Source organism: Egretta garzetta, unplaced genomic scaffold (assembly GCF_000687185.1).
Source record: "Egretta garzetta isolate BGI_Z169 unplaced genomic scaffold, ASM68718v1 scaffold135, whole genome shotgun sequence".
Lineage (NCBI taxonomy): Eukaryota > Metazoa > Chordata > Aves > Pelecaniformes > Ardeidae > Egretta > Egretta garzetta.
The window spans coordinates 1,010,746-1,021,205 of NW_009259594.1; positions in this window are offsets into that span (position 1 = coordinate 1,010,746).

Below are 10,460 nucleotides of genomic sequence, written 5' to 3' on the forward strand. Positions count from 1 at the left end.
CTCCCCCCTGCCCCTGGCAGCAGCTCTGCCTTGCTGGGAGGGGCTATGCCATCCCCAGGGACCATCAGCTGGCCCTGGGGGTGACCACAGGAGCCGGAGCATCCTCTTGAGCCCAGCTTTGGGTGGCTGCAGCAGGCACAGCCGGGATGGGGCAGAGCTTGGAGATGTTCAGCTGCTGTTCTGGGGTGTGTGGCTTTAAACTGTGGGCGCAAAGGGGTCAAAACCCCTCATAGCCACTCTACCGGTCCCCCAGCACCATGGGTAACTCCCGTGGGAGATGGATGGCTTCTGGCAGGGGTGTCGGCCAGCCGGAGCTGGATGCTGGTCACTCCTGGATGGAAACTTCCAGCACTGTAACCTTGCTCTGCTAACAGGTAAACTGATGCACGGAGCAACCAGCCATGGGGAACTCAACTACAGCCAGGGAGACAAGCGGGGCAGAGCAGCTAGCTACACCCAGGACTTCTATCTCCAGCCTGTTCCCATCCCTGGGGGGGTGGGCACTTTCCCTTGTGCCCTCTGCACAGCAGCTCTTCACCCTGCTGTGCTGGTTCAGGGAGAAAATAAAAGAGAGCAAGACTGCTTCCCTGCCTCCACCCAGCACTTACGCCATCTGATAAACAAAATGGAAATAAATCCTCCTGCGTTTGCAGCAAATAGGTCTCCACGGGGGGTTGCTTTCAATAATTCAAATGCCGTTGCAGAGCAGAGCCCACGCCAATGGGTTTTAATAAACACAGCCGTAATGTGACATGCAATTTATTATTAAGCTTAAAACAGGAAGCAAAGAGTTTAATAAAACCACCAGGTTCCCTGTATCAGTCACGGCAAGCAGGGGGATGCTGGCTGCCGGGGGAGGCTGGCCAAGCTGGCTGCAGGGGCATGCAGAGCTGGCTTCACTTTGCCACATGGCCCCCGAGCTGGGACTGCAGGGACCCTGGGCAGGGCATGGAGATGGGAGCCAGACCAGGGGAAAATGGGGATTATTGTATGGACACGGTGTGAAACGTTGCCTGCTCCAGGCTGCTGCCTGCACCCTGCCTGCTACACCCAGGGCACCTTGGCAGAGCTCTGCCCTAGCACTGCAGCATGCTTGTGAGGGCAGATTAAAGCCCTGGGTTTAGTCCTTCCTCCCCAGGTCTTTCTCACCCACATCTCTTCCCAACTCAGCTGCACCTGGGCAGCCCTGCCCTGCTCCACTCTTGCTGCCTTTAAAAGCAGGCAGAGGGCAGCTGAGCTCCTGGGGCTGGTGCCTCTGCTAGGTGAGGTGCTGCAAGGTGTGGGGGGGACAGGAGCTGGTGGCTGTGCGTGTGCTGGGCTGGATGGATGGCCCTTCAGGCCCTGGGTCTGCTCAAGGGCTGGTGACAAGCGGTTGCTCTGCAGGGAGGTGGCTCAGCTGAGGGATGGAGCTGGGTGTGAGGGAGCTGGTCCAGCTACATCTGGAGTTTCCTCTGTGCATGGATGAGGGTTGAAGGAGGTGGCAGCATCCCATGTTCCTCACCTAGCAGGAGCCTGGCACTGCTTTCTTCTTGCCCCTGCTGTGGGCTTCCCTGTGTACTTCAATGCTGGCATGGGGGATGTGGCTTTTTTTTTGCCTCCTCTCCTTGGTCTTACATCCTAGCAATACCCTTTCTGTTTGGGAAGGGTCCCGGCAAACCTAATCCCACAGAGACAAGCACAGCAGCTGGAAGAGGGGTGAGAGGTGGTGTGGGGGCTGCCTATGCTAGTTCCCTGTGGAAATGGGGTTTGTACGACTATCCTGCACTCTGGCTTGGGAGAATGGCCTCAAGGAGAGGCAATTCCCTAAATGCAAGCGTTGCTCTTGCTATATTAGACAACAGAGAGTCTTAGTGGGCTAAGGCAGTGGGAGACAGGGGGGCTCTGTCCCAGTCCAGCCAAGCAATAGCCAGGGGCTGAGCCAGGGGTTCCAAGGCACCTGCAGCTCCTTCCAGCAGAGCCAGCAGCCTCCTAGCTCAAGGAGGGCTTTCCAGCCAGCTAAAGCCAGGCAGGCAGCCTGCTTCCTCCCGCTGGGCTGAAGTGCTGGCAGGGCTGTGTGTGGGGCAGCTTTCGTGGGCTCTTTAGCTGGTGTTGACAGCAGAGGGTTCAAGCTGGGATTGATGCTGGGTAACACCCTCCAGCTTCTGCCAGCACCGGTGCCTGGTGGAGCCTGTGAAAGGCTTTAACTTGATACTGCCTTTTTTTTTTTTTCTCAGCTGTGTTTGCTGAAAGCTTCACTACCTCTGGCTTTAAAAGCCCAAGGGCTACTGATGTGACTCTATGCCTGTCCACTACCAAGGCTGCGAGTGGGATGTTGAACCTCGTTCCAGTGAAGGGACACTTGCAACCTGCTCTAGCGAAACCTGCTTTAGCAGGGGGGTTGGACTAGATGATCTCCGGAGGTCCCTTCCAACCCCCACCATTCTGTGATTCTGTGACTGGTGTCTTACCTGTCCCCTTGAGGTGACAGTCCCTGGGCAGGGCCATTGGGAGTGGCACCAGCCCAAGGAGGGCTGGAGGGCCCCACAGCTCTCCATGTGAAGAAATGGGGGAGGTCTCCTTGTAACGCAGATAGGTTTTGGCCTTTACCCATGTTCAGCTGCGGGAAGGACCTGCCCTTGATGGTATGCGGAGATGGTCCTGGTCATATCTCAACTTGTGTGCTTGTCTGATGTCCCAAGTCTGCTCCCTGTGCCCAGCACCACTCCCCTTGATCTGGGCTTTCCCCCCCATGTGGGGCTGGAGCGGGGGAGCAGGGTTTGACCCCGTGGAGAGGGGTGAATGAACTGGAGTGGGGAAATAACCCGTGCCCAGGCACAGGTACCCTTTGGAGAGGGCCTGGGGCGGGTTATCTCGGAAGCAAGGAGGTACTCAGCAGGGACCTGCCTTATCGGAGTGCTGGTTGCTGTCTCTCCTCGCAGCCCTTTCTGCCCCGGGGCTGCTCTCTGTCACTTCTCTGCTCCATAACAGCTGGAGGCAGGCGGAAATGGGAGCCCCTGTGCCTGGTCCCTGCCAGAGCGCACTGTTTCGGAAGTGTGGGGGTATCTGGCTTACAATTACTGTGCCTTTGGCTTGGCAGGCCTGAAAGTGTGAGTGATGGGGTCTCTGCAGAGCAGCCCTTGAGCCCCGGTAGGTTGGGGAGTGCTTGGACCCATCAGCAGCCTCCCTGGCTGCCTGGGTTCAGCTGGTTTGGGAATGAGGGAGGGAAGCATGGGACAGCAACTTTGGGCTACTAGTGAACACCCCAAAAATTCACTTGGCTGGATGCCCATGTCCAAAACCTAGCCTGAGCCCTCCCCTTTTAATAACCTCCCTCTCACAGCCACAGCATCTCCTGTTCCCACCAGCCCTTCTTGCTTTGCAGCTGCATGTTGCTGTATGTGGTGGAGGGCTGGGGCGGCCATTCAGCACTCCTGCAGGGCATCTGCTGGAGCCAGTCCTTCCCTGCCAAGAGAGCTCAGGTAGGGAAAAAAACAACAATAAAAAAATCTGTTACTGCATCTTGGCTGGGGTCAGTAGGACCAAGAGGGTCTTGGGCGCCCTGGTCTGGGGTGTCCTCGAGTACAGCTGCAGCCAGTGGATTGAAGCCCCTGTGTCTGTAGACAACAAACCATCAACCTCTGGGCTGCTGAGGTTGCAGGGTGGGAGCGGCATTTCCCCTGCAAGCATTTTGGGAGGGAGGATGCTGCCTGCCCTACCCAAGAGTGGAGGAGACAGAAACAAGTGCTGCTGATTCCAGCTCAACAGGGCTCACTCTTTAAACACAGGGAGAGGGCCAAAAGCACCAAGCACGTTAGGATATGTCCTGGGGAGTTGTCCCAAACTCCAGCTCTCTCCCACTGCCAGCTTGTCCTGGTGTTGGGGAAGGAAGGGTTAAGCTGTAGGTCTCAGCAAAGCAAAGGCTCTCTGAAAAACCCAGCCAAGCTACCCAAATGCTGGCCTCCCCTCTGCCCCCACCCTTATCCATCTCTCTTATCTGCCCTGGGCAAGAGCAGGGCATTTCCCCTCCTTGGGCTGACGAGGACCAGAGCTGGCGACAGGCGAAAGCTGGGGCCGACTGTGTGCAGGGCTTGGGGAGGCCATGGCCGTGGCATCCTGGCTGTGGGGTGGCCTCTCTAGCTGCAGGTCAGAGATGTGGAGGGTTGGTATGATCCACCATGGGGTTGGACCCACTGAGGGGGTCCCCTGTCTCATACAGGCGCTCTCCTACCCGAGACCTTCAGAGGAACCTGGCTTCTGTAGTATGCACGTAATGAATTGCTGGGTCTCAGCACCTCTGGAGGGCAGGGCTCACATCGCAGGGGATGTCAGCTCTGCAAGGTCTAAGTACCCTCTGGGCCCTGATATCTGAGGGCATGGTGGCCCAGTTTGGGTTGGCATATTGCAGCCCAGGCAAACTGGGGCTCAGCTCCACCTGTGCTGGGGGTGCAAGTGTGGGGGTCCAAATAGGCCAGGTAGGGGTGTCTCACCCAGCGAGGGCTGTGGTGTGAGCAAGGTGCCAGGGCTTCTCCAGCAATGTGGTGAGTTCTGCCGACACGAGGTAGGCTTGGATGGGCTGTTTAATTAAATGTGAAGGGCTCTCGCACTTCACAAGCTGCAGCCCTCGCCTCAGCCTGAGCGACTTCAGGAAAGAGGCCTTTTATTAAAAGAGAGAGAGAGAGACTCTGGCTCTGCCAGGCAGCCATCAAATGGCACATTTAATTGTCTCAGCTTGTTTAGCTGTCGCGCAGGGAGGGATGTGCTCGGAGCAATTCAGCCTTCCCTATACGTCCTCCCCGGCAAGCACGTGTGCTCGCCTGCATCCCGGGTGCTCCCACTGCCCTCCGGGAGGGCTGGTGAGGAGGAGGTGGGAGATGAGCCTCCATCCAAGGATAGCACTGGGGGCTTGCCAGGGGCTGGCCAGAGCCCTGGCTTGCTCAGTGCACTGATGGCCCAACCTGCCTGGGGCTGAGCACTGGGGTTCAAAAGGGTTTGGGAAATCAGCTGGGGAGATGGGAGCCTCCTGGGATTGTGGGAGCCATCTGGAAGGCAGGCGGTAACTAAATGGCAGTGTAAAAGTGTCTTCTCATTTATTCCCGCGGTATAAATGAGGCAGAACTCTTCTGGCTCTGAAGAGGCCATCCTACCCTGGTTGCAATGTGGCAACTTCAGTGTAGAAACCATGGGGCAGGCTGGCAGTGGGTTAGGATAATTGTACTGCTCCTCACCTCTAGGAACTCAGGGAATATTTTCTGGGTTCTGCACCCTCCCCGTGTGGGGAGCTGGCCTATTCAGGGTGCACATGGAGGGGGAAAGGACCTCTGGGTGGCTCTGCTTTAAATCTGCTGTCTTGCTGCTGGGCGATACGGAGGGCTTGAACTTGGGTTCAGCTGCTGGTACCAAGCCTGTCCTGGAGGACAGGCTGTTTGGCCGAGTGAGGGGAGATGCCCCTGGAGGGAAGCAGCAGCCTTTCCCTGGGCTGTGTGGGAGCAGCCACGCCAAAGCTCACAATTTGGAGTGGGGGAAAGAGAAAAAGATCAAGGGGGGGAGGAAATACAGGCTTTTATCAAAACCTCCTACTTCAAAGTTGTCCAGCTGAAGTGGTCCCCTTTGGTTTAATTTGAAGTGATGTTTCCTTCAGCAACTGCAGCTAAATGGCATCAAACGAGGCTGAAACGTCCGGAAAGCCTGGAAAGGAAAGGCACTGTTTGGGAACGGCTCGAAGCAGACCTTCCCATTGGGGTCATCCATGAAAGTCTTTCATGGGGATGAAAACTGCCAAGGCTTGCCTTTCTCATCCCTCAGCTCCTGGCATGGGATAAAATCCAAACCCTTTTGGGAGTGGGAATGGGGGTAACGTCCCTGGGTGCCTGTGGGTGGCTCTACCCCTCTGAGCTGGCTGCAGTCTCAGTGCTCACAAGCAAGGGGAAGGCAGGAGATGGAGACCCAGGTGCTGCTCTGCCCCGAGGAGCCAGTGCATCTCCCAGGCTTGCGGTCCCCAGCCTGCAGCCTCCCCAAAGCCAGATGCTGAGCACTGCTTTGGCAGCCCCTTCACATGGGTGAGAGCTAAACCAGATTGCGGGGAGTGCCAGGGGAAGGGGTGCAAATCCATCATCCTGACAAACCCCTCCAAACCCTCCTGCAGTGGAAAAGGCCAGCCCCTGCTCCCACTGCCTGGGGAATTCCTGTGCGGGGGCGTCGGGGAAAACCAGCAACAGTGGGGCACGTGCTCCCCTGTCACAGCATCCCTTAACTACCAAAAAAACCCGCCTGGGAGGCAAAGCAGCTGGCTTTTCCTGGGAGACCCCAGCGTGCTCCTGTCTGCTGCATAGGAACTGATACTCCCCATCTGGCTGGAAAATGGAGAGAAGTCAGTCTGAAGGCAGCTGTGTCCCATCCCCACTGGGGACAGCAGGGCTGGGTGCCTCCTGGGCAGTGGGTCTGGTCACTGAGAGGACAAAGCTCGTCAAAACAGGCTGGCAAATCTGAAAGCTTCTCTGGAGAGAGGGACATGTCCTGGGAAATAGAGGAAGGTCATGGTCATCTCTTCCACCTCCAGCAGTCAAAGAAAGCTTTTAATGGCAGCAATTATGCTAGCAGTGAAGCCACCGGCCAGGGAAGAAAGCAAAGGACAAGTCATCTGGCACTGTGCATGGAGGAGGGACTCTCAGAGCTGCCTGTCTGCTGGGGACTGCTCCTAACAGCACCTCCAAACCTTCTTCCATTGAAAAGACTTGAGTGTTGTTCCAGCCAGAGGCTGCTTTGCAGAATGAGACTTCAGAGACCCGTTATGGTGGCAGAGCTGGGACCCTGATCCCAGGTTTTCTTGCATTAAATATCAAGGGGGAGATGCTCAAATATGTATCTGTGCTTGCAGCAATGGGAGCTCCATGGAGCAGAAGATATCTGACCATGTGCTGCTCTTTCTCATGCTCAGCCTAAATCCTTGATGTTTGGGGAGAGGTCCCTGCCAATCTTGCATGAAGTCTTGAGGCTGCATGAAGAGGCAAGGAGGGGAAAAAAGAAATCATCCCTCTCCCATAAGAGTGGGGTGAAAGGAGCTGTAATTTCTCTTCTCCCCGTCCAGCAACGCCACATCCCTCACAGCAGATCCGTTCCAGCGCTGGTAGGGTTGCTGCTTTCTCAACTCTCCCCCCTCCTCTGCATCCCCCCAGCTCTGTTCCACACGCTCTCAGCTGCTCTAGGATGATACAGGCGGGTGCAGAGTTCATGGGAGCCATACCTGTGCTTTGTCTTCATCTGTCACCCTTCCTGACAGTCAGATCCATCTTAAACTGGGAGCGAGAGGGGAAGAGAGGGAAGCAATAATTAACCTCTGTGCAGGCCGCTCCTGAAATGCTGCAGTCTGGTGATGCACGAGGAGACGTCCCTGACACTTTTATTGCTACTCCAGCACCGTGCTGCATCTGTAGGAGGTGATTTGGCCAGGCTGGGATACCTGAGACTTTCATTACGGTTGAAGAGCCGCTGGCACCTGCAGCCCTTCCCTGCTGGGTGCATTAGCGAGGGCTCTCCACCACCCTCGCTTGCAGAGCTGGGGGCAAAGCTTGTTCAGGGTGTTTGCAAGCAGGCTGGGTCAGGGTTTTCAAGGCACAGTCCTTGGTGTATGGGGGGGGGTAGATTTAGGGGTTCAAGTTGTCTCTGGAGTGGGTGCAATGCAGGTGTGCAGGAGCAGAGCTGGTGGGGTGGTCCAGGATGGGTAGACCCAGCCCCAAGGTCAGCTGCTGGGGAGCAGCATCCCTGGGGCTGGGATGTCCCTTAGGTCTAAGGCAGGACCCTGGGTGTTACAGAGCCTGAACTCCTGTTACCTGTGATGGATCCTTGGTGGCAATCTTGCCCTGGACTGGAACATTTCCTCCATGGGGACATGAAGTGAAGAGAGGGGCTGTGGGCTTTTGGGCTTCCTCGTGATATTGTGCTGGACTGTGGTGCCACCTTGGCAGGGGACGGTACTGAACATCGTCCCCCTGGGTCCCTGCAGCTCCCTGCCCCAGGTGCCTGCGGGTCCATGAACTGGCACCCTTGGGGTTGGGTGGCCCCACAGCCACCTCCCTGTGAGGCTGGGACAGCAGTGACACTGCACGGCTGACAAAGTCAGCTGCACACCTGCCTGCTCAGGACCTGGTAGCAAAGGAGCCCGGCAATTAAAGCAGCAGTAGCGGCCAAGCTCTGTGAGATGCAAAGACAGCAGTTGCTCTTCTGAACCCAGTGGAGCCCAGGGACAAACACAGCCTCACCCTGCATGGAAACAAGGAAAAGCTGCCCAGGGGTTGGTGTCTGGCATGGTTGTCTGCTCCTTGGTTCTTCTGTGGGATTGCTGGGCTGTCAAGCTGAGCAGTGACTACATTTTGATACATACCAATGCTTGTTCAGCAGATGTTGCAGCCTTATCTTGTATGAGCATGAGAGCAAATCTGTGCCAAAAGCGCTTGGCAGCCAAACCCTGGGCCATGCTGATCCAAAGCGGCAGCTCATGATCAGGCTGGTGATGTATCAAACTCCTGGTCCTCCATGTGGGTGTGTGGAAGCTGGGGAAGGATGGGTTAGCACTGGCCAGAGCTGGGGACCGGTTGTAGGGCCAGATCCCTGTGTGGGATGTGCTGTTGTGCAGTGTCTTGCAGTGCCCTGGACATGGAAGGTCCTGTGTCTGGGGTGGGGTGCGGGGAGCAGAAAGGACTCCTTGGGATGTGTCTTTGGGATAGCACTGGCATGTCGTGTTTGCCCACGAGAGGGGTTGCAGCGGCTGTTTCTCCCTGAAAATGGTCCCAAGCAACCAGGACTGTGAGCGGGCAGGAGTCCAGCCTCGCATCCCACTGCTGTCCCCAGGGTCTGCAGCAAGGGGCGGCCTTTGTGAGGAGGAATTACCAAGTTCTGAAGGACGGGCTCATGAAACTGAGAAAAGGAAAACATGAATCTGGACCTGAGTTTAAACCAAGAGAAAAACACTTAAAAATAAGATCTGTTTTGTTTTCCAGTTGTTTTAGCAGTGAGAGGGGCTGAAATAAGCCCATCCACGAAGACCAGAGGGGGCTTAGCCTGCTTTTGCTGTCTGCAGAGCAAACTGGGATCCTTTTCCATGTGTTTTTGTTGTACAGATGCTTTAAGCAAATCCAAGATAGAGCTGTCGGTGTTTGGAGGCAGGCTGATGTGACCTGGCCTGGGTAAATTGCCTGAGCAACTGCAGAAGATCCTGGCATCTCTCCTAGCCTTGAACTCTCTAGCTGCAGCCTCGGTCCTGGCAGGTTTCTTACTCTGCGTCCTGGCACCCACATCTTATGAACTGTCAGCCCCATCGGTGTCCCCAGGCTGTTTATAAGGGATCTATGAAAAGCCATCAAGAAAGGCAGAGGTGGCTTCTGCACAGGCCAGAATCTGGGGTAAATTCCTAGTGGGAGACAGTCTCTGCTTTGAAGAACACGCAGTCTCTGCATGCAGGAAGCTATTCCTCACATCAGTTGGAAATGGGGAAACTGAGGCAGGGAAGAAGAGACTGTTTTTTCCCATCTGAGGGAGAGACATGGTAGCAAGCCCGGAGATGACTCGAAGTCTTGTACAGCTTCCTTCTTTTAGCTGCAAAAGCATCCACTGGGGAGAGGTCAGCAGACTGAAGAAAACCAGTCCCAAACTTTCCAGCTCAGCTTTCAAGGGGTAGTTTGCCAGGGGTAGGGGGGGAAAATGCTCCTGAACACCTGAAATGTCCGAACAGGCTGCAGATGAGGCCATGCACAAGTGCTGCCAGCTCCCTGGCTTTTGAGCGGCAGCAAGGCTCGGCCTTTCCCTGCACAGATGGGGGTTTAATCAGGCACAGTTTAAGCACATGGGTGTTCAGCACTAATCCAATTTCCCCCCATTCATTAGGGTGGTTATTCATCACTCGGGAATGATGAAAGGCTGCAAGTCTGTGTGGATGCTGGAGAGCGGCAGCGCTGCTTGGTGCCGGCATGTGGCCATGAGCCCTTCCCTCGCCGTTGAGCCTGACCGCTGGTGGGGATAGCAAGTGAGCTGCTGGATGGTCCCAATCCCTTCACAACACCACATCGCAAGCTAGGCTTGCTACACCAAGCTCCGGAGATCAAGTCATCTTAGACTTGTCCAGCAATCAGATGGGAAACTGTCTGAAGCACCAGGTAATGCACACGGACAGGGAGCTGCTGGGTTTGGAGAGGACCTGAAGGGATGGAAACCCGTGGCCCTGCTCTGATCCATCAGACCCTTGCGTTGCTCCTGAGGGTTAATTGTAGGGTAAGCTTGCAGGGCAAAGCCAATCTCCCACTGCTCTGCAAGCCCACAAACCACCGTATTCAACGAGCTGTTCCCAACCCTACGGAGAAAGGCTGGGGTCTGTGAGAGCAGAGGTATGGGGGGGGGAGAAGGGATGGCCGGTGCCCCAGGCTGGGGCAGAGCTTGGGTATAACATCGACTGGAACAGCCATGGGTGAGGCTGCATGGGGAAGGCAGCTGCT